General features: G+C 42.9%; 1 long non-coding RNA gene across 1 annotated transcript in view; it reads left to right on the top strand.

Annotated features, from left to right (window-relative positions):
- The window catches only part of LOC114807686, a 162,143-nt gene that overhangs the window by 91,752 nt on the left and 43,543 nt on the right, over positions 1-26,848 (top strand). The window contains exon 3 of the long non-coding RNA XR_003755761.2: positions 19,324-19,488. This is a non-coding gene — a long non-coding RNA (uncharacterized LOC114807686). The remainder of the gene's footprint in view (positions 1-19,323; positions 19,489-26,848) is intronic.

Here is a 26,848-nt window from a genome sequence, read left to right as displayed (position 1 = left end):
TCACTACACCATTCTCTGTCTGTGCACTTACATCTGTGACTTCCGATCTGTGATCTTTGGATATTTGATATTCACCCCACTCCCAACCCCACAGCACTTATGTACACCTCTTTAAATTACACATTACTTATGTTTATGTCTACCTGACGTTTTGCACCAAGCTCTTAGTACCGTGCTCTGCACATAGCAAAAGCTCAATAAATACAATCGATTGATTGAAAGCCCTTCTAAATCAGAACTCCTCCAAGAGACGTACTTTCATTTCCCCAATCTCTACTACCATTTCAGCACTTCCTTGCTGAGTGCAAGGTACTCTTCATAGTACCGCGTAGGTACAGATTTTTATGCTTAGTTGCGTTCCTCTAATTGTAATTTATTTTTATGGTTCTGTCCCCTGCTAGATTTTAAGCTTATTGAGGGCAGGGATCATATCTGCCTACTCTTTTGTATCAATTGATCAGTCAGTGGTATTTATTAAGCACCTTCTGCGGGCAGAGAGTTCAATATAAACTCTCCCAAGCACTTAGTACGGTGCTCAACACAGGTTAACTACTCAATTACTATTGATTGATGTTTATTGGTTATTCTCTCTCACTGAATTTTGGAATGGTTTGTGGTTTTTCTCCCCCTCTAGACTGTGCATTGCTGTGGGCAGGGGATGTGGTAACCAACTCCTGTCATATTGTACTCTCCCAAGTGCTGAGTACAGGGCTCTGCACACAGTAAGCGCTCAGTAAATATGATGATTGAGAAATTAACCTCATCCGTCCCCAGGGTAAGCTAAGCCTGAAAGTCCTGCCAGGATTGCTCTGGAACCAAGCACTGCAAGAATCTTTAAATAATTAAACACTACTACACAAATATTTACCAGACAAATTAAGTTACAGAAATATTAATGGAACATTTTATCTGTTTTGAATAATTCCGAGTTACACACTGAGATTTGTGGGATTTCTTTATTTTTTAACTTGTTAAAAACACAACCATTGCTTAGGATCCATGGGCACGTCTATGAGAGGAAATAAATTGGATTTCATAGCAGCATCCACATCTCCATAAACTATCAAAAAGAGCTTAATGTTTTGGGCAAGGTGGAGGAAATTCCATAGTCCAAGCTGGTCTGTGGATTTTGTATAATTATGTCTTGTATTCAAGGCTTAGATGTTCTGAATTTGCCCAAATCATTTACAAAACAGTGGACCTGATCTCCATAGAATGGGTCTCTGGTTTCGAGAAGTCCACATTCAATTTTCCTGGATTCCTCAGACCAGCTGGATATTCCCATCTCCTATCTTTTCTTGGGATGAGATTTTGAATGAATGGGAAAACTGTCTGAAAGCTCTCAGGTTTTCCTCACTGAGACGAACCCCATATGTCACTGTGCACAGATAGCCAGGCAAGAAGTAAAAGGAGTTTCTGAAATGTTCAAATCAGTACATTTTACTGATAACGATCCCCTTGATCAAAGAAGGTCAGAATGTCCAGGAATGGAGTCACATTTCTTTCTAAATGGATTCATTTTTCCTTCTCCTGGCAGTTGAGAACAAGCAGCCCTTGAGGTAACACATCTTGACCCTGACTGCTCAGAAGGAAGTCTTTCTGCTTGCCTTAGGGAGAAGTTCCAAAAGTTGTAAAGTATTAAAACCCAGTCTCTTCTAATTGAAAGTTGGCTGCGAACAAATCCATGGCAAAGTTGGGTTTTTTTTCCACATTTCTGCTATTTCCTTTCTGAATTGGCCATCCTTTTGGCAGCTCAAGTTTTACTGTCAGCAAGTTTGATTTTTTTTTCCTTAGGTATTTGTTAAGTGCCACAAATTGTATTAAGTGCTGGGCTAGATAAAAGTTAATCAGGTTGGACACAATCCCCGTCCCACATGGGGCTCCCTGTAGTATTCCCCATTTTACAGATGAGATAACTGAGCCACAGAGAAGTAGCTTGTTCAAGGTCACACAATAGGCAAGTGGTGGAGCTGGGATTAGAACCCAGGTCCTGCTGACTCCCAGGCCCGTGCTCTATCCAGTAGGCCACACTGCATCTGTTTGATTCTTCTGGCCATTTGACATGGTTGGTCCCTAAAAACACAATTGCAGAGTGGGCCTGGGTCTCACCCTTTGTCTAGGGAGAGGTTCATCTTAAGATTCCTTTTCCGTCGTGTGGCAAAGAGGGAAGATTAACTCTCTTATATGAGTGTTACAGCGTGACTGAGTCACCTGTGAGTTGCGGTGGGGCAACCTACATTAGGGAACAGCATCTGGGACCGAGTGCAGAGGAACCAACACTTGGCTAAAGGTGAAAGCTTAGACTTATTTCAAGTTGGCTAAAGGTGTTCCTCATCCTGACAGGTTCAGTTGGTCCAGGATATTCCCCTGCAACTGGCTCACTCCAAGAGCCATTCTCCAGTTCACATCTTGGCTGCCTCGGTCATGACCTCTCCTCGGCCATCTACCCATCCTTCCGTCCACCCACCCATCGGCCCATCGGTTCCTATTCGATCACGTTGGTTATTTTTAATCTCTGTTCACCTATTCTATTGTATAGGTCTGATGATGAAGAAGAGGGGTTTTGAGCAAACTAAAAAAAAAAGTCATTGTTCAAAACTCCCTGACCAAATGGAGCTTTTCTAGCATGAAATTCGTCTTTTGATTTGAATATGCCCAGGGCAAATCTGTCCCGGAGCCAAGTGAACGTCTTTGAGGATAAGCCTAATGCTTCAGTTAGAGTCTGTCCCAGGAATCACGATGTCTGTGTCTTCTCCTGATGGAAGACAGGGTTGTTCAGGCTGGGGCCACAGGGAGTTTTTTTTTGTCGCTATGCCACAGATACTCTCAGCCAGGTCACACTCTCCTGCCTCCCTGAGGGGGGATCCGGTCCATCCCCAGGATCCGAGTCGCTCTTTAGTGCATTGAGAGGCACGGCCCACTGACACCGGTGTCCTCGATTAGAGCGGAGTCTGGGCCAGTTAGGAGGTTCAGATGAGGAGGGAGAAGCAGCATGGCCTAATGGATTAAAGCACAGGCCTGGGAGTCAAGAGGAGCTGAGTTCTAAACCGGGGTTCTTAACTTCTCTCTGCCTCAGTTACCTCATCTGCAAATTGGGGATAAAGACTGTGAGCCCCGTATGGGACAGGAACTGTGTCCAATCTGATTAACTTGTATCTACCCCAGCCCTTAGTACCGTGGCATGTAGTAAGTGCTTAACGAAGAGCATGAAAAAAGAAGTTGCCTTACATAAGTCTCCTGGATACAGAAGCTCAAGCTTTCAGTCCATCTGGGCTAAATTAGTATCATAGCCTTCTAGCATTAGCTGGCTAATGAGTCAGATTGCATTAGCACTATTAAGGAAAGTGTGGATTTAGAGTTGTCAAATTAACTATTATTTTGTCCTGTGCAGATGTGACAAATTTTGTTCTTTCCTCAAATCCATTATCAATCAGTCGGATATACTGAGTGACTAGTGTGTGCTTGGGAGACTACAGTATAACAGAGTTGGTAGATATGTCTCCTGCCCAAAACAAGCTTACAGTCTAGAGGACTTTATACCTTTGGAAGGAAGGAAGTGTCTCCCACAACCCTCTTTTAACCATTCATCGTGAGAATTTTGTCTCCATTTGACAAAATAAAATTATACTCTTTAACCAAAAGGTTTGGCAATAGTATACAATTGAAAGCAACTGTGAACCCTGCTCACAAAAATAAAGATCAAGGGTTTGTAGCCATGATTTCTTACCATCTGACTGCACAGTCTCGAAGGTCAGTTTTGACCTGCCCATCAGGTCCGTGTTTTGTCATAAGGACTGCCTTGTCCCCATGTAACAGTAAAACACTAGAATTAGGGAGACAGCATAGCCTAGTGGAAAGAGCTTGGGACTGGTGTTAAAAAAGGAAAATTTTAGTCCCAGTTTTACCAGTGGAATACTGTGGGACCTTGGGCAAGTTTCTTAAACTTCTTTGGGCCTCAGTTTTTTTTCCCCCATCTATAAAGTGGGGGTATCTTAATGCCTGTTCTCCCCATCTCTTAGATTATGAGCCCTGTGTGGGGCAGGGACCGCTTCCAGGCCAATTATCTTCATCTACTCCAAACCTTTGCAAAATACTTTGGCACTTGATAAGCATTTGATCATTCGATTATTATTTTGGATATGTATTTTGCACCAAGTAGCTGGAGACTTGGGGCCCCTTTTACTCCTGAATAAGGCACATCAGTGTGCACAGTAAGTTCCTAATAAATGTTGATGGCTAACTCCCTGTCTGACTGATAACTTTGGTAAGACACTTAAGCTGTCTTTCCTGGGCCTCTTGTGGTTGGGGAGAAACCACTCTCCCACAGGCAAGTTCTCACTACTTTTTAAAGAATAAATCTTCTTCAAGGTACATCCCCATGGAGACACTAAACCAAAGCTATTTGTGCTTTTATTTTTAAGTCTGTCCCAAATAGAGTAGCGTTCCTGAAGGGTTAGAATCCTTATTTCAGCCTGTGATACTGCCTTTTACTGAGGCAATCTTCAAAGAAATGGTATCACACATAACTCAGGTCTTTGTCAGGGAGATTGAGACATTTTTCCTCTTTTTTTGACTTGGGCATTTCTTCAAGCTGCTCCTTGATGTAGTGACAGCACATTAATCCAGAAAGCCTTCCTAAGGAAATGTGATTTCGGAAGGGGAAAAGATGGCGAGAACGATGTGGCCTAGTGAATGGACCACAGATCTGGAGTCAGAAGGGCCTGGGTTCTAATCCCAATTTGGCCACTTGTGTGCTGGGTGACTTTGGACAAGTCACACTTAACTTCTTTGTGCCTAAGTTACCTCATCTGTAAAATGGGGAATAAGACTGTGGGCTCCATGTGGGACAGGGACTGTGCCCAACCTGATTAGTTCGTGTATTCCCCCAGCACTTAGTACAATGCCTGTCACATTGTAAATGCCTTTAAAAAAAAGAGAAGAGAATTACTGGATGTAAGGAGGGAGGGACTTTTTAAGGTTCGTGGAGGACATCCCCCAAAGGTCAGTGGGGAGAGTAGAGAAGGATGCACAATGAGGAGGTTGGGTTGAGAGGAATGAAGAGTGTGAGCTGGAGTGTAATGTGAGAAGAGAGTAACTGAGTAGGAGGAAGGTGGCTGATGGAGTCCCTTCAGGGTCAGGAGTTTCTGCTTATCAGTGTGAGGGCTGACAACTACTGGAGGTTTTTGTGGAGTGGGAGATTTGTGGAGAATGACGGTTTCGAAAAACGATCCGGGCAGCAGAATGAATTATGGATTGAAGAGGGTAGAGACTGGAGGCAGGGAGACCAGCGAGAAGGCTCATACTGGAGCCATGCAGCTCAGCACCCTGCTCATAGTGGGAGGGGCTGCTGCCCACACTGCTATTACCACTCCGTGGACTTCCAGCACTTGGGGCTACCTACTAAACATCACCCTAGTCCGATCGACCTCCAAATCTTTCCAAAATGCCCAATTTTCTGCCCCAGGATGATCGGACTCCTTGATTTTATTCCTCGCTTTCCATGCTTCATTCTTTGAACTGGATTAGCAATCAGTTAAAATTGTAACCGTAGAGGCTAACGGTCCTCTTCCCGTTTTACAAATGGAGGCCCGGAGGGGCTAACTTCCTACGTCACACAGCAAGTCGGTGACGGGGTACGGACTTGAGTCCCCACGTCTTTTGCTGAGCCACATTGCTCCTCTGGATGCAGCGAGAGTGGGAGTGAGGTTATATAAAGCCCCAGCCACTGAGAATTAAGTAGTTAGCCTAATGAGCAGGAAGCAAAGTAAACTCATAATCAAATCTAATGCTTCAGGGGCTTAACTGATTGGTACTGCATTGCAGTTGAAGAGAGAGTTTCTGTCTTGCACAGTCACGCAGAGCTTACTCACGGGAGCAAAGAGGTTTATCCAATAGTCTGAGTCTGTCCCTGGCTCCGGCAGCAACCTCTCTTCCTTAGTCTCTTTCTGGTGGGACACGGAAGACGTTTGCCTTTGTATTTTATTTTCAGAGGTAGAGAATCCCATGCCTTCATCTCTCTGCGAAACATCTGCAAACTCCGTAATGAAAAGCAGCAACGAGAGACACCGTGTCTTTGTGCAGAACATGCCAAGCTAATGAGCCTGCTGTTAGGAAGGCAGTTTAAAAATATCCAGGAGGCACCCATGAACTGTTTTTAAATCGACCTGGAATCCTCACTTGAGTACCAAACGACAACAGGGCCACAAAGAAATCCAAAGCCTCATTGCCCTAATGAAATACCGGCATGAAGAGTGTCTTTCCTCCAGAGTCAAAAAAGGGAAAGTATCTGAAAATCCTTCTGGGAGGAGAAAGTCTGTGCGTGGATCAGTCATTATTAAGGATATTTATTGACTGCTTACTATGTGCCAAGCACTGTACTAAGTGCTTGGAAGACTACACTATAACGAAGTTGGTAGATACTTTCCCCGCCTGCAAGGAACTTACGGCCTAGGTGGGGAAGCTGACATAAATAAAGTATGAATGTGTACGTCTGAGTTGTGGAGCTAAGAGTGGGGTGAATAAAGGGAACAAATCAAAGTCCACTTCCTAGTGCCAGTGGAGGAAAGAGGGCAATGCTTAGTATTAATCCAGTCCTGTTCATGCTGCCATGCTGAAGGTTCCCACAGAGGAGCTAGTACTGGTTTAACACTAAATTTCCCATCCTTGGGTAATTATTATTAATATTAATATTATTAATGGAATCCCATGTGATGTTAGATTACCTGAAGCTCTGGAGTTATTCAAACACTAGCAATCCTGATCGGGTCTCATCCTGGAAATGCACTTTTCCATCCGCACTTGTATGAACAATCATGGTTAAAATGCCTCTGCTGAGATTTCCTTCCTGGCTTTCCACCATAATACCTGACGAGATTCCAACAGGTAGGAACCACATTTAACTAGAAAATATGAATTTTTCTCAGAACTCTTCCGCTCTCCCTCCTGTAAGCTTGTTAGGGGCAGGGAATTGTCTCCCAGTTCTGTTGTACTGTACTCTCCCAAGCACTTAGTACAGTGCTCTGCACATAGTAAATGCCCAATAAATAAGATCGATTAACTGATTACGTATTCTTTTCATGTTCTCAGAGTGAATACTCCTAATTTAAACACCAGATGACACCCAAGCAGAGATCTTTTGAGTGCCCATGGGAAAAAAAAAATACCAAGAAAAAGGAACAAACCTCGAATAGTCACTTCTTACTACTACTCTGACTTGAAAAGGCACAGCATGGTTTTTCTTGTGTGTCCTCTCTGTTTCTCCAAATAATCTCTTTGAACTCATTTTAGAAGTGAGGAGGGATTTAGTTGGTGTCATTAGCACATTCTATTCCACTCTTCACTTCCTAGTTGTATTTCCTCAGCTGCGTAGACCCCAGACTTCTGATTTCTCCCCTGGAATGCTACGAATTGTCACTACAGGAGGTTGTGTGGATCAGGCTGGATAGGGCTTCTGAGCTTTAAACCCAACTCCCCTACTGATTCACCATATGTAGCATATTTGGGAAGTTTCTCCATTGCCCTATCTTCCTCTCCCTCATCTATCTCCCGCAGTCCTTCTCCCGCACGCTCTCCAGTCCATCTGTCTCCAGCTGCTTCGCCTGCTAACTAGCTACCATTCCTTGGTTTTCTCCCGCCTCGGGCATCTGTCCTTGGAATGAGCCTGGCGGATCCCTGACTGGCTCCCTAGAACTCCTGGCCTTTGTCCTCCCTTCCCGTCAATCCTCCACACAGCAGCTTTCTTTTCACTTCCCTGAATTTCCCTACTGCTGTCTGATACTCCCTCCTCTCTTGCCCTTTTCTCCTCTTTGTTCTTTCTCTCACCTTCTCTTTGCCCTCTCCTAATGCGACCAAATAACTTTTCTCTTCCTCTTCATATTCCTTTCCTTTTTATTAAGAATTATGGCATTTGTGAAGTGTTTACTACATGCCAAGGACTGCTGAACTAAGTTTTGGGGCAGATACAGGATTATCAGGTCCCACATAGGGCTCAGGGTCTAAGTAGGAGGTAGAATATTCATTCAGTCATATTTATTGAGTCCTTACTGTGTGCAGAGCGCTATACCAAGCTCTTGGGAGAGTATAATATAACAATAAATAGACACATCCCCTGCCCACAAGGAGCTTACAGTCTAGAGGTATTGAATCCTCATTTTGCAGATGAGGGAACTGAGGCACAGAGAAGTTAAATGACATGCCTTGGAGCACCCAGCAGACCATGGGGGGGACAGTGAGGGAGGACAGTGATTAGAACCCAGGTCCTCTGACTCCCAGGCCTCTGCTCTTTCCACTAGACGTAACCGCGTCTTCCTGTCTGTCAATTTTTTTTCTCTTCTATCTCACTGCAAAACCTCCTCTCTTCCTTGCTTCCTATCTTCCTATTTTCCATATTTATCTTCCTACAACCCTCTATTTTTCCTCTCCTTTTTCCAGCTATCTGTCCGACCCAGCCTTCTCTCTGCCTGCCCCTCTATCATCTCGTTTCTCCCCTTTAGGTGCCTCTCCCTTGGCCCTCTCCCTTCTCTTACTTGAGAGAGACTGGGGATGAAGAAAAGAAGAACGTTATAAAGTTCTCTAGAAGGGTTGAATAGACATTTTTTATGAATGGTGGGCTATTAACCGATTAGTACGGTTACACACAGTAAGCACTTAATAAATTCCACTGATTGATATTAGGGGGAAAACCGGCAGGGATTAAATGGAACATCCATATCCCTGAGGATGGATGTCGAGAGCGATGCTCACATCCTGTTTTGGCAAGCATTCTTGGCATCCTTAGACTTTTTGTATTTAAAGTCATTATATTAACAATTATTTTTGTTTGGTCTTCGAAAGTAAAAGGGAGCATGAAGCTAATGAAAGGTAAGTGACAAACAACGTGGCTCAGTGGAAAGAGCCCGGGCTTGGGAGTCCGAGGTCATGGGTTTGAATCCCAGCTCTGCCACTTGTCAGCTGTGTGTCTGTGGGCAAGTCACTTAACTTCTCTGTGCCTCAGTTACCTCATTTATAAAATGGGGATTAAGATCGTGAGCCTCGTGTGGGACAACCTGATTACCCTGTGCCTACCCCAGCACTAGAACAGTGCTGTGCACACAGTAAGCACTTAACAAATACCAACATTATTATTATTTAGATATAGATTTGTAGGTGTTTTTCCCCACAACTCTAATAATAATTACTTGTTACTTGTTTGGTATAGCCTGTAATTGGTATTTGTTAAGCACTTACTATGTGCCAACCACTGTACTAAATTCTGGGATGCAATTTAAGTACACCAGACATAGTCCCTGAGGGACACTGGATGCAGAACAGGTAGTTAATCCCCATCTCTACAATATCGCCAAGATCCGCCCTTTCCTCTCCACCCAAACGGCTACCTTACTATTACGGGCTCTCGTTATATCCCGGCTAGACTACCGTGTCAGCCTTCTCTCTGACCTCCCTTCCTCCTCTCTCGCCCCCCTTCCGGTCTATTCTTCACTCCGCTGCCCGGCTCATCTTCCCGCAGAAACGATCTGGGCATGTCACTCCCCTTCTTAAACAACTCCAGTGGTTGCCTATCGACCTCCGCTCCAAACAAAAACTCCTCACTCTAGGCTTCGAGGCTCTCCATCACCTTGCCCCTTCCTACCTCTCCTCCCTTCTCTCTTTCTACCGCCCACCCCGCACGCTCCGCTCCTCCGCCGCCCACCTCCTCGCCGTCCCTCGGTCTCGCCTATCCCGCCGTCGACCCCCGGGTCACGTCCTCCCGCGGTCCCGGAACGCCCTCCCTCCTCACCTCCGCCAAACTGATTCTCTTTCCCTCTTCAAAACCCTACTTAAAAATCACCTCCTCCAAGAGGCGTTCCCAGACTGAGCTCCTCTTCCCCCTCTACTCCCTCTGCCATCCCCCCTTTTCCTCTCCGCAGCTAAAGCCTCATTTTCCCCTTTTCCCTCTGCTCCTCCACCTCTCCCTTCCCATCCCCACGGCACCGTACTCGTCCGCTCAACTGTCTATATTTTCGTTACCCTATTTATTTTGTTAATGAATTGTACATCGCCTCGATTCTATTTAGTTGCCATCGGTTTTTACGAGATGTTCTTCCCCTTGACGCTGTTTATTGCCATTGTTCTCGTCTGTCCGTCTCCCCCGATTAGACCGTAAGCCCGTCAAACGGCAGGGACCGTCTCTATCTGTTGCCGACTTGTTCATCCCAAGCGCTTAGTACAGTGCTCTGCACATAGTAAGTGCTCAATAAATACTATTGAATGAATGAATTTTACAGATGAGTAAATTGAGGCCCAAAGCTAAGTGACTTGCTTATGGTAACACAGAAAGCAGATGCTAGAGTCACAATTAGAACCCAGGTCTCCTGACTTGCAGGTGTATCTTCTCACTGGCCATACTGCTTCAAAGTATGCTTATTTTCTTGTCCTCCCCTTTTTTATATTACTTTCTGATGCAGCGAGTCTCCAGAATCCTTTCCTTTGAATGGTTTACACTATTTTCTCACAAAATAGCTTTGAGGAAATATTTTCTTACCCAGTGCCCTCTAGATAGAGCCTCTTTTTTACAATCCACTTCTAGATAAAGTAAATCACTAAATTTCATCTTTTTGCAGTTGATTTATAAGTTGATTTATAAGTTGGAGAAAATGAGTTTCATATTCATACATACATTGAAAATATCCGCCACCAGAACTAGAACCTGATGAGGCAAAAAAATAAATAAAATAAAATTCTATACTCTTGGGGAAAATGTGGCATTACCTCAAGTAGAAAATAGGAAAGTGTGTTATCATTGTTATGTTGATTTATTTTCTGGACTGTCTTTCCAACTTAGGAAAAAAATAAATAGCTGCAGGACCAGTCTCGTGTTTAAAATGATATCACTCATTTTAGGAGTTGACTGCTCTATCAATTTATACCTAAAATGCCAGCTATGCATGCAAACATTACAAACATTTAAATCTTACCGTGAAAAATCTTTTAGGTGTTATAAAGTGGTGCATTTAAAAAGGCTTCCTCTCCCCCCACCCCTCAATATATGAATATTCAAATTTTAATATCACATCTTGAAAATTTGCAGTAAACTTTTTTTTCCACAATACTGCATTAGTTAGAATTGAGGCTCTTGGAGCAAAGACAGTAGATAGCCTTTTGTACTCATCTGGAAGGAAACTCACAAGGGTGACACTGAAGGATTAAAATCAGAACTGTAATTATTTTCTTCTGCTTTGCTACCTTATTTCTAGGTTTGATGGGACACAATTAGAGAATAGACCAGATAACAATTCTTAGTCCCCTCTTTGAGTAGAGGGGATTTATAGAAGCATCTAGAGGGCATTAATGAGAATTCCAGCATTAAAGCCACCTCCTGCTCATTCTCTCTTGTGGGCAGGAGAAAATTAATTCCAACTAATTTAAGAGATGGCTTGAAATGGTGTTTGCAGCCTGCTTACCTGGGAAATGAAGTGATCCAACCATATCAAAGAATAGCACAATTTTCTAGGGCCAAAGGTTATTTCTTTTACAATTTGTCTTGTAGCTTACATTTTTCAAAATGTTTTTGCTATTTTCCAAAAAGGTACCTGCTTTGGGTGTAGAATTGCAGATATATTGAATCCCCACCGCTTTGTCTTTGATTAGAAGGATAGAAACTTGACAGTTGGGGCATTCGAGGTCCGGGATTTGTGGCAAAGTGGACTCTAGGTGGAAGCTCTATATGGACAGGGAACAGGTCTACCAACCCTGTTGTATCGTATTCTCCCGAGCACTTAACACAGTCTCCTGCACCCAGTAAACACTCAAGAAATACCGGTGATTGATTGACCCAATCTCAGAAAATTCCTCTTTAATTTTACAATCAATCAATCAGTGGTAGTTACTGAGCATTTACCGAATGCAGAGCACTGTAGTAGTGAGTGGGAGATGACCGTAGAGGTGGTAGACACAATCCCTGCCCTCTAGGAGAAAAACGGATTGAGCTCTGGTTTGCGAGTCAAGAATACTTGGAGTCAATTCCAGTCGATACTACCGACTCGAGGTGCCAGCCATTCGAGTTATAAGATGTTTGATGGTGAAGAATTCTGTGATGATTCATGATAGCGAGTCTGGTGCTTGCACTGAGTGAAAGTTGGATTTAATCATTAGTATCTTGCAGAAGGTGAATAACCAAAGTTACCTAGAGTTATTGCTTGTTTTCCTCTTTGAGATCCTCGTTGGAAAGGAAAAGGCAGATTCTAGATATCGTGAAGCTGGAGCCAACAGGATTTTGTGATGGACTGAGTGTGTGGGTTGAACGAGAGGGATAAATCAAGGATAATATCAGGTTATGGGGCTTGTGAGAGAGGGAGGATGTTGGTGCTGTCTGTAGCGATAGGGAAGTCAGGCAGAGGACAAGGTTTGGGTGGGAAGATGAGGAGTTCTGCTCTGGATATGTTAAATTTGAGGAGTCAGTGGGACATTCATGTAGAGATGACCTGAAGTCAGGAGGAAATATGAGACTGCAAAGGAGGAAAGGGGTATGGAGGGGAGAGGTAGATTTGGAAAATCATTCATAGAGATGGTAGTTGAAGTCATGGGAACTAATGAGTGCTCCAAGGGGACTGGGGATAGATAGAGAATAAAAGGGGACCCAGAACCGAACACTGAGACGTCGCCACAGGTAGAGGGTGGGAGGCAGAGGTGGAGCTCTAAACACAGTAAATGCGACAGACTGCCTGAGCCTGCAAAAGAGACCGAAAAGCAGTGGTCGGAGAGATAGGAGAAATTCTGGGGAGAATCTGGTTCTGGGAGCAATCTTTCCAGCCCCCTTTAGCACTAATGGTGATTTTTTTTTTCTATTTTTTCATATTCAATTTTTCTTTCTTTTTAAAAACTATATCTGTACTTGTCCTGTTATTACATCGTATGTATGTAGTCTGCATCTGCCTGTCACCCTCATTCGACTGTAAGCTTCTTGAAGGCAGAAACTGTCTTCGAGTTTTCACGTTTTCTTCCAAGTGCTTCTTACAGTGCAGTGCTCTGACAGTGGGGAGAAAAATGATGATCGATAACCTTTGTACTGCCAACACATAACTCTTTGGTCCCTCCCCAGTATAGCTTTAATTTTTGAACTCTTAGACCATAAAGCTGTTTTAATTGTATAGTCTACTTATTAAATATGCATATCTTGGGAAGATGGGCATATGAGCTACTACTTTCCTTGTCAGATGTAGATTAGAGTGTAACACTGAAGACGCTGCTAACGTCTCGTGCCAGACCACTTGGAACTCTCTGACTGCTTTCCTATGACACGGGCTACCAAATTGTTCTCCTTCGATAACAAACGACCTAGACGCAATTGGCAACTAGACAGTTAGTCCCGTACCCTCTAAGACTGAATTAAATTAAGAGGTTCTGGGAGTAACATGTGGTAAATCGTCTGAGGTTTTTGAAAACACAACTGCACCCTACCTCACAGCCTGGAATTCAATATTGAGGTTGACAGAGAGCAATTTGATTCTCAAGCCTTGGCAGCGTCGTTAAAATTTGCCCTTGTAGTTACAATGAGGTTTATCTGATAGAAATGTCAAAGTGAAGATTCCTTGGAGTAGCTAATGGATCTCTTTAGAGCAGTTTTATGGGACTACTTTTGTGTAGCCAAAAAAAAAAAAGACCAAATGGCAGAAATTTGCTTCAATATTAGGACAAATAGGCCTTTAATACTGGGGAATGTGTAATTGGTTTCATTTATAAGCTTGGGAATGGTTTTGATACAACCGACTAGGTATAATTAGCTCCTGAACTTCAATAGCACAGGTAGAATTGTAATGGGGATGATTTGCCTGGTATTATGTGTTAGTTGAATTTAAAATGTTCTTTGTTTTGATGCCGCCTATTGTAAAACAGTAGAAGTAAAAGATTAACAGAAGACAATGGACTTGACTTAGTACTCTGCATAAAATAAAGTGGGCGACCACTGTGAATACAAACTTTCTTTTGTTGGTGGAGTCTCTTAATTTCCCGATTCTCCTGTTGCTATGCTGTGTGAAGTCTGGAGGAACTAGACGTGATTTACTCGGAGATGTTTGAAAGTGTTATATTGTTGGTAAATAATTTCGCATTCTCTGTAGTTGGATTTCCTCCCAGCCTAACCCCTCAGGCTATTCCAAATTCTCCATCAGTCTAATGTTAATAATAATTATTAATAATAGTGATAGTGGTATTTGTTAAGTGCTTACTATGTGCCAGGCACTGTACTAAGCGCTGGGGTGGATACAAGCAAATCAGGTTGGACAAAGTCCTTGTCCCACATGGGGCTCACGATCTCAATCCCCATTTTACATATGAGGTAACTGAGGCACAGAGAAGTGAAAGTGACTTGACCAAGGCCATACAGCAGGCAAGCGGTGGAGCCAGAATTAGAACCCATGACCTTCTGACTCCCGGGCCTGCGCCCTCTCCACTACATCATGCTGCTCTAGAAATATTTATCCTTTATTGGCTTGCACTCTTTCCAACCTTGTTCTCTTAGAGCCTCATCCTTAAGAATAATTAATACAATTAAGATATTTGATTTTTCCTGGAAAAAAAAGTCTTACATGAACACAAAGTGGTGTTCTTATTGTTGTGGTCTCTTGAAGATACCTTTAGAACTAAGAAAATCAAGCAACATTTACTGTTTCCAAATAAGTGTTTAATCTCCTCTCATCAAGGGTTCACACTTCTGTCTTACCACTGGAATAATTAGAAGTGTTGACAAGAAATCTACTGCTAAAAATGGGAATCACTTCACTGACATACTGGGAGAAAACTACAAATACAAGCAGATTGGATGAGACTGTGAGGCCCATGTAGGACCGGGACTGTGTCTGACCTGATTATCATGAAACTCTCCCAGTGCTTAAGTACAGTTCTTGGCACACAGTAAGCGCTCAATGAATATAACAATCATATTATTACTATTAGCCACAAAAATAAACCTTGTTCTCCAATCTTAAGGACTATAAGAAATTGGGACAGTCCTGACAAGAACCGGTTTCCAGGCTTAGAAATACGTTAATTTTACCCCAACCTTTCCATTCTACACTCTCTTTATTTGGTTTTCAAAAGAATCCCTTACTCAACCAGTTGTAATTGAGCACGGCGGCATACCAAGTGGGTGAGGGGCAGTGGTGTCTGCTTCTCTTGAGGTCTCAGAGACATTCTGTTATGTTTCCATAGACAGCACTCTCTCTCCCAATCAACTGGCTCGCTTTGTCTGCCATAGGGGGACTGAGTGAGAGAGTGCGGATGACTCGGAGCAAACCATCACCACTAATGCAAAAACAGCTCAAGCCCATGTTCTGCTGGCAATAAGACATTTCCTTACCCTCTTTTGCATTGCCATTGGAGCAATGCTTACCCGCATGGCAAAGGGTCAGTAATCGTGTTTTACTATATATTTTCACGGACAAAGTCTACAAGAGAGTATCTCAAAGACACTTTCTCGGATACTTAGTAGTAGTGATCTGGAAATCAATGCTATTTATAATAATGGTAATTCATTCAAAAGTATTTATTGAGTGCTTACTATGTGCAGAGCACTGTACTAAGCGCTTGGAAGGTACAATTAGGCAACTGATAGAGACAATCCCTGCCCAATGACGGGCTCACAGTCTAAACGGGGGAGACAGACAGCAAAGCAAAACACAATAAAACAAAACTGTGGTATGTAAGTGCTTACTACATGCCAAATGCGGAGGGAGGACCAGGGTAATATCACTAGATTGGACTCAGTTCTTGACCACACAGGGATCTTACTCTTACGGAGAGGGAGGCCAGGTATTTGATCCCCATTTTACAGATGAGGAAATTAAATCACAGTGGTGGAGTCGGGATTAGAACCTGGGACTCCTGACGCCCTGTCCTCTGATTGGATTATTTTGTATCCACCCCAGGGCTTAAAACTGTGATTGGCACGTAGTCAGTGCTTAACAGGTACCACTATTATTATTAAATGTGGTTGAGGTCCAAGCCAATTTACCAGACCCAGTATTTGGCAACCAAATTTTTTTTGAAAAAGGACATCTGAGAAACTGGATTCTGGATTTCAGTACTAAAAGGAGTCATCTTTTAAAAGCGTGTGCCAATATTTTCTGTTCAGCCTTAATTACCTCACTGCCAAAATGGGGCTGCCAATATATGCCCTTCTCTACTTCACAGGAATTTTGCAAGGTCAAATATGAAAGTGTCTTGGAAAATAAAAGAACTAGATTAATTCAAGGCATCATTACAGTTTAGTCCATTGAAAAAAGGTCCTCATAAAATCATGGCACTGGAGGAACCTGCTTGAGTCAACTCTCAAAAGTTCCAGTATTATAGCACCCAGTCACTTTTATCTGATTATTTAAGCCCCATGCTGCTAGAGACTTTTAAAAAATTCCACTTCATATAAATAAGAAAAACACCCTTGCTCAAGACAGTGGTGTTGAATGACAATGGTCAGGATTTGCATATGCACAATGTTAAAAAACAATAAATCCGGGCATGTTTTTGAAATCCCACTGCTAAATGAGCAGGCTCCAGTGCTCCTTCCTCTTGGGATATAGCCTTGGAAACAGGATCAGTTTGGAAAACCTGAGAGTCCGATCTATGTGCAGGCTGGATGACAACCAGTCTTTGAAGCACTGATAACATACACCAGTCTAGTGCGAGAAACCTTTGTTTCGAGATTTATAGGCTCAGGGACTGTCAGAACTAACACCTAATATGAATTTAGTAATTAACAAAGAGAACTTATTGTTTTCTGAATAAATGACATATATGCCCCATCTGGCATAAATAGAAAAATACAAGAAGGAAGAAGCAGAATCCCTTTGCCTCGAAACCTGTTACTTGAGTGTGTCGAAAACAAAAAAAATGTTTTTTACCATCTTTGCTCTTCTAGGATGGGCTGTTTTTCTGCTGCATATAAGTGTCCGGAGAATGACAATTCATGGCGGGAGAGGGATGGTTTTGTGATGTAGTCAACTAAGGAATTCATTCCTGAAAATGCTTGAAAGACTCTTTCGCCAGCAGGCTCTGTATCGCCAAAGTCCCTTACCTTAGTCATGGATCAGCCCATCCTATCAACATCTGCCCAGCAGATTTATTTTGAGACTCTCCCCTGCCCCCAATTTAAGATTTCTGGAGGCTGAGGCAGGATGAATCACTGGGCCAAAAAACCTATGATGCACTTAGGAATTCTTCATTCTCAGCCTGGGCCCTGAAGAAATTTCACATCTACCCCCGACCGGTTTGTTTTCAGCAGAAAAATTAAATTCTGACCGTGAAGCATTTCTCCATCCTCATTATCTTCTTTCTTAATGGCATTTGTTAAGTGCTTACTATGTGTCGGGCACTGAACTAAGCACTGGGGTAGACACAAGCTAATCAGGTTGGACACAGTCCAGGTCCCACATAGGGCTCAGAGTATTAATGCTCACTTCACAGATGAGGTAACTGAGGGACCGAGAAATGAAGTGACTTGCCTAAGGTCACACAGCAGATAAGTGGCAGAGCCAGAAGTTGAACCCAGGTCCTTCTGACTCCTAGGTCCGTGCTCTGTCCATTTGGCCTCGCTGTTTCCCATTCCTCATGGGATTTCTCTGTCCTGACTGACTTCTAAATTTCTTTAGAGAGCAAAGGCGACCCAAAACCACATTCACATTCCCCACCTCACCCTCAATTGACCAGCATTTTAATGTGTTTGCCACTGCAATTCAGCATATTAGGCTGAATTACAGTCTCTTTTAATGGGATAATAGCCTGAAACAAACACTTTTGGAGGAAATTCCTTTCCTGCTCTATCTAGCATTGAATGAATGAGTGAATGAATGAATGAATTCCTATTCAAAACTCAGTGATGGAGCTCTGGACTAGTTTGTCCTTCATGTGCTGCAGTATGAGGGAAGCAAAAAGGAGGAAGCCAGATGATGAGAGCAAAACAAATGCTTCCCTAGGGCACGCTGTGCAGAATAGATGAGGAGCTATTTCATGCAGAAGGTAATAAACACACGGAGCATGTTACCAAGGAGAGAAGATGAATCAAGGGCCACTAAAAGAGAAGAGATAGCCAGATTTGGAATGTGGAGAGAATGCTTGGGTAATCGAATTGAAAATGGAGCATCCTCCAAACTTAGGACCTCATTTTTAATCCTTGGCAAAATTGAAATTTATGAATCCAGGTTGGCTGATACTTTCCCAGTGAATTAATCTGGCTTCTTTAGAATTGAAAATCAAACCAGTTTAGGGTTATCTAAGCATATCTCCCCCCTTTTGAAGACTCACACATTGCTTTAGACATAGAAGAAGCTCAGCTAATTAGACTGGCACTTTTCAGTAACTTTGGACTGAGGTGAACTCTAGGAAGTTTGAGTATCAGTAGTGGTTTTAAATTGTGCGTTTTCTAGCTAGAAATTATGACGTACAGTTGTTTTCAAGAGCAACATGAATTATTTGGAAGATGACCTGCAAGAAACACTTCTAAATTTGGGAGTGTATTATCCTGAGTGGTAATCTAATTCTTTAGTGGGCACATAAAACTCTTTCCATTCCAAACCACATTCTGAACTTTCCCTCCTGCCAGCAGCCTTGTTATATTTACTGCCGAACTACGGAAGAGGAGGAGGTTTAGTGGGGTGAAGTGTTGTGGGTCTCTCATGGTACAAGACACTTCACTTGGAACAGTGTCCTGTGCAAGTCTGGGAGACAATAAAAATGTCAGCTTTTGAAATGACAGGAGTGTTCTCTTCACATACTAAGAGCGCGTCTTAAACTGAATTGGAATTTATCCACACAAAGAACACTAATTTATTCAAAATTGCAGGATTGTTTTGATGTAAGGGCTGAGAATGTTTTGTCCTTGATTATCTCTGGGAACACCTATTCTAGGGCAGGCTGGTCTTCTACCCTCCCTTTTCCGCTTTTTCATGCTTCCACCCGCCCCAGAAGTCACAGTCAATCGGTCAGTGATATTTATTGATTGTCCTAACAGAGTCCTGTCTATACTCCCCAGCTGATCAAGGTCCATACTCTTCCTGCAATAAGCCCCCAAATAGTAAAATCAGTGCAATGCTCCTCTTCTCTTTATACGCCTTTGGCGAGTGGCTATTTGCAAGTCAGCCTGCAAACATCCCACTTCTTGTGTTCTACCTGGATCTCAGCCAAAAGGCATGACCCACTTCCTCCCCATTGAGTCGATGTGGAGATAGTTATGAAGTGAAGTCATGATTTAGATATGCCATTAGAAAAAAGAAATAAAAAAAAATTGAAGCAGCTGGCTTCTGTAGTCCCAGCTCTGTGTGATTAGCTAAATCATTTTCCCCTCATTTTCTCTTCCAGTGATTGGGATAATTATACTGACCTATCAACGGGGGATGTGAGGAACAACTCAATAAAGCAGCAAATGGTTGTTTAAATGACGATGCCGAATTTTGAGGGACCCCAGAGATGCCTGTCCAATAGACACTGAGGAAAGTGGAAGATGGAAGAGATCGAGGCAGACAGGTAAGAGGGTCAAGTGACCTCTCATTTTATCTCACTGTCTCTTCATTTTATGAGTTAAGTAACATTATTCGGAGGTGTGTAAATGACGGGAGTCCTGGTTATTCACAATTTATGCAGTTATGAGGGCTTCCTACCCAACTCATTGTTTCCTTAGCAACTCTCCTGTCATGACATAGCACTTATCTTGTCTGAGATACCAAATGCCTTCTGTAAAACAATGTCACGCTAACCTTTCTTCTATGATGATTTAGGGGAAAAATTGCATTCTGCATAATCACCCAAGTTTTAAAGGAGGAATCAACACCTTTTTTCCCCTCCTTCCAGAAGAAATTTTAGACATTGATTACCACTTCTGAAAAGCCAAAGTTTTGACAGGGATTAGGGGAAAGGTTTCATGATGTGCTGTAGGAGGGAGGTTGTGAGTTTAGGAAGTGGCAGTGAAGTGTGGGTTATTGTCACCTTTGCTTTATCTGCTCTCTCAGACACCTCTTCTCCTCCCCTTGCTTGTGTTTAACTCCCGTTGATGGCGGCGCAGAGAGTTCCTCATCTGTGAAGGTTCTTCAATCTTTCCTTTGTTTCCTGCATGAGGAGAAAACAAATGACAACTTCTCACTTCCATTCCTGTCATGTCAGCCTCTCTTCATGATTCAGTGGCCATGTTAGTTTTGTCCTCACAACTACTTGATAAGCAAGTCAGAATCCTGCACATTAGTATGTAGGTGAAACCTCATTTAATAAGAGTTCTCAAAACAGTCAGAAATATCCTCATTATCCAGTACTCACTGGATTCAACCTAAAGGGAAGGAGGGCACCCTTTAAGGTACTTTTCTCTACACGTGCACACAATAGACACACTCACACACATTTCCACCCCTCCCACTCTCATTAGAGAGTGTCTAATGCCAACAGGAGGATGTCTTGCTGCTCCCATAGGCCCTGTTTGAAAAGTTGGGAATAGCATGATTTTTTTTTTAAAATGCCTATTTTTACAAGCTCATTACAGTGAGGTTATCTTGAAGAAGAGCCTCATTATAAGCATGCTTGTTTCCTGTCTTCAGTCTGCTAATATGATGCTGTCTTTGTTTCCTCTTGCTCTGATAAAGCCTATACTTGTACAATCAAGGTTATTTCAGCTGCGTTATCCTCTACTGGGAATTGAATGTAGATTGTTTGAATTTGTGATGCCCATCTGAAGGAAGAATTCAGTTTGCTTCGTTAGAAAACTTGTAGGGAAAATCAGCATTTCACAAGCACCTTGTTGTCGCACTTTTACTCTCACCCCCTGCTCTAGGCCAAACATCACCTCTCACTTGATTTTGCTAATAGGGCGAACACTCTGCTATGGTAGCAGAGTGATAGAAGCTGTATTTGTCTCTCCCTTCTCACAGAAGGCCCAAACTGGATGTAACAGATTGTTCAAATATGAATCGTATCCATGATTATAGTCAGGGCGATCAATTCCATCGATTGATTGACTGTGACTTCTGAGGGGATGGAAGCATGACAGAGAGAAAAAGGGAGAGTCGAAGTCCAGCTTGGCCCAGAACAGGTGTTCCAAGAAGTGATCAAGGGCAGAGCATTCTCATCCCCTGTTTACATCCAAAGAGGTAGAGGATTACTTGTGGGATGCATTATGAAAGTAGAGTCGTGTGGTACAGATTTAGTTAAACGCTTCCTGAGGAGACACCCTGAGAGGGAAAAAAAAAGTCTGGGGGAAAAGCTGGTTCTTAAACTCTTGGTCACAGTGAAAGCAGACTTGAATATATGTAATCTATCCATGATGCTGAAAAAGTTACTGGAAATTTGAAATTCCATGCTTCTGTCTCTCTTTTCACTTTCTGGGTGAGGGGACGGGATGAGAGGATAGAGAGGGCAAGGCTTTGGGCTTGACTGTCTTTTGTGGGAACAAAGGGAACATAGAGAATTTCTAAATTCACAAATAAATTCAATTACATAGAAATCTGGTACCTTAACTGTATGGAGCTCTAATGTTCAAGGTTAAAACCAGGAAAGGAGAAAACAACAGCCACTAAAATTAGAAGGCAGTTGAAAATCTCATTACAAAAGACCGAAATTGTAAGGGAAGCAGGATGGCTCAAAGCACCAATTCAAAAGAGATGCCTGATGTTGGCCTTGCCACAAGAAAGGGAAAGAACAGTGAATGACACATAATTGGAGCTTAGCAAACACCATTAAAAAAAATAAATAAAGGCAGTGTTGCCTAATGGAAAGAGCATGGGCCTGGGACTCAGGGAGCCTGGGTTTTAATCCTTGTTCTGCCATTTGTCTGCTGTGTGACCTTGGGCAAGTCACTTAACTTCTCTGTGTCTTAGTTCCTTCATCTGCGTAATGGGGATCCGATACACCATTTGGAACCTGATTATCTTGTACCTACCCCAGCGCTTAGCACAGTACGTGACGTATAGTAAGCCCTTCACAAACACCGTTATTACTCTTATTATTATGGAGAAGGAGAGAACGAGTCATGGAAGATTGAGCTCAGGATGTGTGGCCCAGCGGACAGGGCATAAGCCTGGAAATCAGGGGACCTGGGTTCAAATCCCTGCCCTACCTTGCCTAATTGTGTGCCTTCGAGCAAGTCATCTAACTTCTCTGTGTCTCAGTTCCCTCATCTGTAAATTGGGGATTAAATATCTGATCTCCCTTCCGATTAGACTGTGAACCTCATGTGGGACAGGGACAGGATCCTGTATCTATCCCTGTGCTCAGTGTGGTGCTTGGGATATAGTAAGTACGTGACATGCACTATTATTATTATTCTCTTTTCCTCTTGGTCTATTCCCCGAGTCTATATTTCCATGCCAATAATTTATTAGAATTTAAAACTGCTCTTTTATCAATCCCAATATGCCCCAACACCACTATTATTTTTGAAACCTATTTAGGTGTAGATTTAGTCAAATTAAGAAGCAACATGGCCTAGTGGAAAGTGCATGTGCCTGGCAGTCAGAGGACTCTGGGAATCCTGACTCCACCACTTACTCGCTGTGTGACCTTGGGCAAGTCACAGCTTCTCTGTGCATCAGTAGAGAAGCAGCGTGGCTCAGTGGAAAGAGCACGGGCTTTGGAGTCAGAGGTCATGGGTTCAAATCCCTGCTCGGCCACTTGTCAGCTGTGTGACTTTGGGCAAGTCACTTAACTTCTCGGTGCCTCAGTTACCTCATCTGTAAAATGGGGATTAAGACTGTGAGCCCCACGTGGGACAAACTGATTCCCCTGTGTCTACCCCAGCGCTTAGAACAGTGCTCGGCACATAGTAAGCGCTTAACAAATACCAACATTATTATTCCCATATCTACAAAATGGGGGTTCAATATCTGTTCTCCTTCCCATTTAGACTGTGAACCTCATGTGGGAACTGGTGATCTTGTATCTTACCCCAGGGTTTAGTATAGTGCTTGGCACAAAGTAAGCACTTAAATGTCACAATTAAATACCATGAGTATTAAGAGGACCGTCCACCTTTAACACCGACGACCACCTAAACAATGTCTGAATGTGCACAAGAAGAATCTCAGAGCAGAATGAAAAAGTTTCTCGGAATCCATCTGTGTATTAATGGTGTTAATGATATCTGGATTCTTAGCCAGCTAAGGAGAGAGGGATTTTCTACTTTGTACTTTTTGTTACAATTCACCCCGTTAGGGCTAAAACCAGGCAGGTTTGGATGAAGCTTTTGGGTATATGCATAGTGAGATCAGCCTTCTCACTCTCCTGGGAGACTTCCCAGACCCCAGCTGCTTCCTAAATCCTGCCTCCAGCCTCTCTGGATTTGAGATGGTCCAGTGGCTACCCATGACACAAATACAATGACTGAGAATGAAAAAGGTTGAATTGCTGTCAGTCACTTGAGGGCAGGCGGACCTCGGGATTTCAATAAATGGTATTTATTGAGCGCTTATTATGTGCCGAACCCTGCACTGGACACTTGGTAGAGTACAACGGCATAGAGTCGGTAGACCGGATTCTGCCCTCAAGGAGCTTACTTATGGTTTAGTGAATACAGGCAGTAGACATATAAGAAGTGGAAATGCATGGCATAACAAAGGTTACATTTCCATTTTATGAGAGGTATTTTATGTAGAAAGAACCCAGGACTGGGCGTCAAGAGGCTTGGGTTCTAATCAAGACTTCACCGCTTGTCTCCTGTGTGAGCTGGGCGAGTCACTTAACTTCTCTGGGCATCAGTTTCCTAATACGTTAAAAGGAGTTTTTAAATACCTGCACTCTCTCCCCCCTTAGACTGTGAGCCCCATGTCGGACAGGGAATTTGTCCAACATGATTAGTTTAACCTAGTGCTTGGCACACAGGAAGTTCTGAATCAAAACAAATATTGAGAGAGAATGAGGGAAAGGAGGAAGAATTACCTAACTGGTAAAGCTGTTCAATAGAAGACAAAACGCTGAGGACTAGAAACAACAAGCTCTGGGAGGTCACAAGTTAAGGCTAGAAGTTGAAAGGAACAATCAGGAGAGCTTCCTGTAAAGTCAGGTCAGAGATTTGCAGACGGCCATAGTAGATCAAAGGATCCCAGGAGAGTTCAATCAACTACTAAGATGATTTTTCGAAGAACTCATGCTAACTGCCTGCCTTTTCTTTTGTCTGCAGACATCCATCCACAAAACAAAGACACAGGCTTTCTCAGTTTACCCAGTGTTTTGTTATTCTAGTGAATACTTCAACAGGGAGCCATTTCACATGAGAGCATTAATTGTGGTATCTTTGAGGGATTGCTATCTGTCAAGTACTGTACTAAGCACTGAGGTATACACAAGATACTTCGGTTCCATATGGGGCTCACAGTGTAAGTACGAGTGAAAACAGGTTTCGAATCCTCATTTTCAGATGAGACAGTGAGCCCCATGTGGAACAGGGACTGTATCCAATCTGAGAAGCTTGTACCTACCCCAGCACTTAGTATAGAAGATCATGGGTTCTAAATCCCGGCTCCGCCACTTGTCCGCTGTGTGACCTTGGCCAAGTCACATCACTTCTCTATGCCTCAGTTACCTCATCTGTAAAAAGGGGGTTGAAACTGTGAGCCCCACGTGGGACTGGGACTGTGTCCAACCCGATTTGCTTATAGTGATGATAATGATGGCATTTGTTAAGCCCTTTCTATGTGCCAAGCACTGTTCTAAACACTGGGTTATCCACCCCAGTGCTTAGTATAGTGCCTGGCACACAGTACATAACAAATACTACAAAAATTATTATTATTATTGTTACAGTGCCTGGCACATACTAAGTGCTTAACAAATACTATAAAAAAATAAGTGACTTGCCCAAGGTCACTCAGCAAGCCAGAGTTGGATCCTGTACTAGAATCATGTTCTCCTGGCTCTGACTGTGAGAGCGCTGAATGGACACCAAGCCCAGGGATGGAATTGCTCTTACATTTCTAGCATGAAAACGAGTATCAGTGTTGAAGGATTTGAGTCAGCAAGGCATCCCTGAACAAGGAAGTGTAAACGAGTTGAAGTTGGTAGGGTAGAATTTTTAAAGTCTTGACAAACATCCTCTGACAACTGGCATTTGAGTAATTAGGAAAATGGTTAAGACGGTTTTATTCAGGTGTGAATATATCCGGCTCCAGGGAGCCCTTGTTTTAGCCTTTATGCCAACAGTGTGGCCAATAAAATTAGCATATTTTGATCATTTGTATTGAAATGTGAATGTGCATGCTGTGATTATCAAATGACTCCTCAGAATGGATTTACATAAATGTATATTCCTCGCCAACCTCAGCGCCCTCTCCTGTCTCTGAAAAAGGCAGAACCTCTAGACAATACCAGCTATAAGTTTTAGGGCCGAATCTGTTACTTCAATAATATATATTTTTCTGAATTATTGGCTTTGTTCCTAGGTAACATCAGGGATGGAAAAATGGACACCAGTTATGAGTCATTCGGTAGTCCCAGATCAAATGCCTTGGGTTCTAAACTTTTTAATACCATATTTAAATGAGCACTGAAGCAGGAGTGTTACATCAATATTCTCATCTCTCTCCCTATTTAATGCCTTCATTTGTACCACATTAACAGCTAATGCTAATCCAACAATAAGCCCCCTTGAATAGAATGCAAATCCTCGAGGCTTATTATTCGCTATCAAAACCTGCCCAAACCGCCCCCCAAAAACTCATGAGCGGACCCCCTTCACACAGCCTAGGGAAACCACTACAGATCGAGTTGCATTTTACATGCCCGACTTCTCAAATCCCTTTTATATGCCAGCAATCTACCCATCAATCTCCCACCCCATTTTTTGCATTAAAAGATTATACCATGGCCTGCAAATCACAATCCATATGTGCTGCTGTGGCTGAAAATATCGGGGGACTATTTACAGCCCCTTTAGCACTCTGCAGTTGTAAATGTTGTCTTTTGGTTTGTGGCAGCTGCTGCCCTTCGAAATGGGTGTGTTCCAACCTTCCTCCTGGACTCTGGGTTTGCCTAAATCCTGAGTTGAAGATGTGTTAGCTTAAAAATCCGCGTCATTCCTTGTTGCTGCAGTCTGGGTTGTTCTAACCAAGAGCACGAGTCCCAGATTTTCAAATCCAGAAGTCCCTGTGTAAATTCGTGCTTTTTTGTACCTTTAGATCATTTTCTTTACCCTCCGTCCTTAGAGTTACCCTTTCCGATGCTTTCATCAGAACAGTGCTTGGCACAGAGTAAGCGCTTAACCAATACCATCGTCATTATTATTATCAGTTCTCTGCATAAGCCCTCTTTTGCTTGGAAGCAACATTTCCACCATCACCACTCGAGGCTGGTTTAAGGACCTTTGTTCTCAGCTAGATAATTACAAATGTAAAATCAGAACATAAATTTGAAGGTTTTATAACTCTGAATAATTCAGAGTTGTACCACTCTAGAGTCTGATGAAGTGCATTTGACGCTTCCCCAATTCCAAGAGCAATAGTCACTTTAGGTCTTCAGGATTCATTTGTGCAGTGAGTGGAGTATAATAGTTGAACGTGTCTAGTGTCACCAGGACGCAATCAAGGTCACGCGCTTCCTTTTCTTTAAACATCCAAGGCCTATTTGGTGTGGTCAGAATCTTTCATGCAGGAAGACATGCCCATGTCTTTGATTACTTCCTGAGAACCCCATTTATGTATTGCATGCTAGAATGAGCTTTATGTTAGCTGGATATTCATGCAATAGTATTTCTTGAGCACTTACCGTGTGACAGCACCGTATATGCATCAATGTCTTTGAAGGGTTAAGATGGAGATTTAGGGAATAGATATTGAATTGTATTCAACTTTCCTCATGGTTCTGAACAATGTTCAGAGGCCCCCCCCGCCCACACCTGCCTTTATAATAAACTAGA

The sequence above is a fragment of the Ornithorhynchus anatinus genome, chromosome X3 (genome assembly GCF_004115215.2).
Source record: "Ornithorhynchus anatinus isolate Pmale09 chromosome X3, mOrnAna1.pri.v4, whole genome shotgun sequence".
Classification (NCBI taxonomy): Eukaryota; Metazoa; Chordata; class Mammalia; order Monotremata; family Ornithorhynchidae; genus Ornithorhynchus; species Ornithorhynchus anatinus.
Note: the sequence above shows the minus strand (reverse complement) of the source record. Positions and strands in the feature narration are given on the sequence as shown.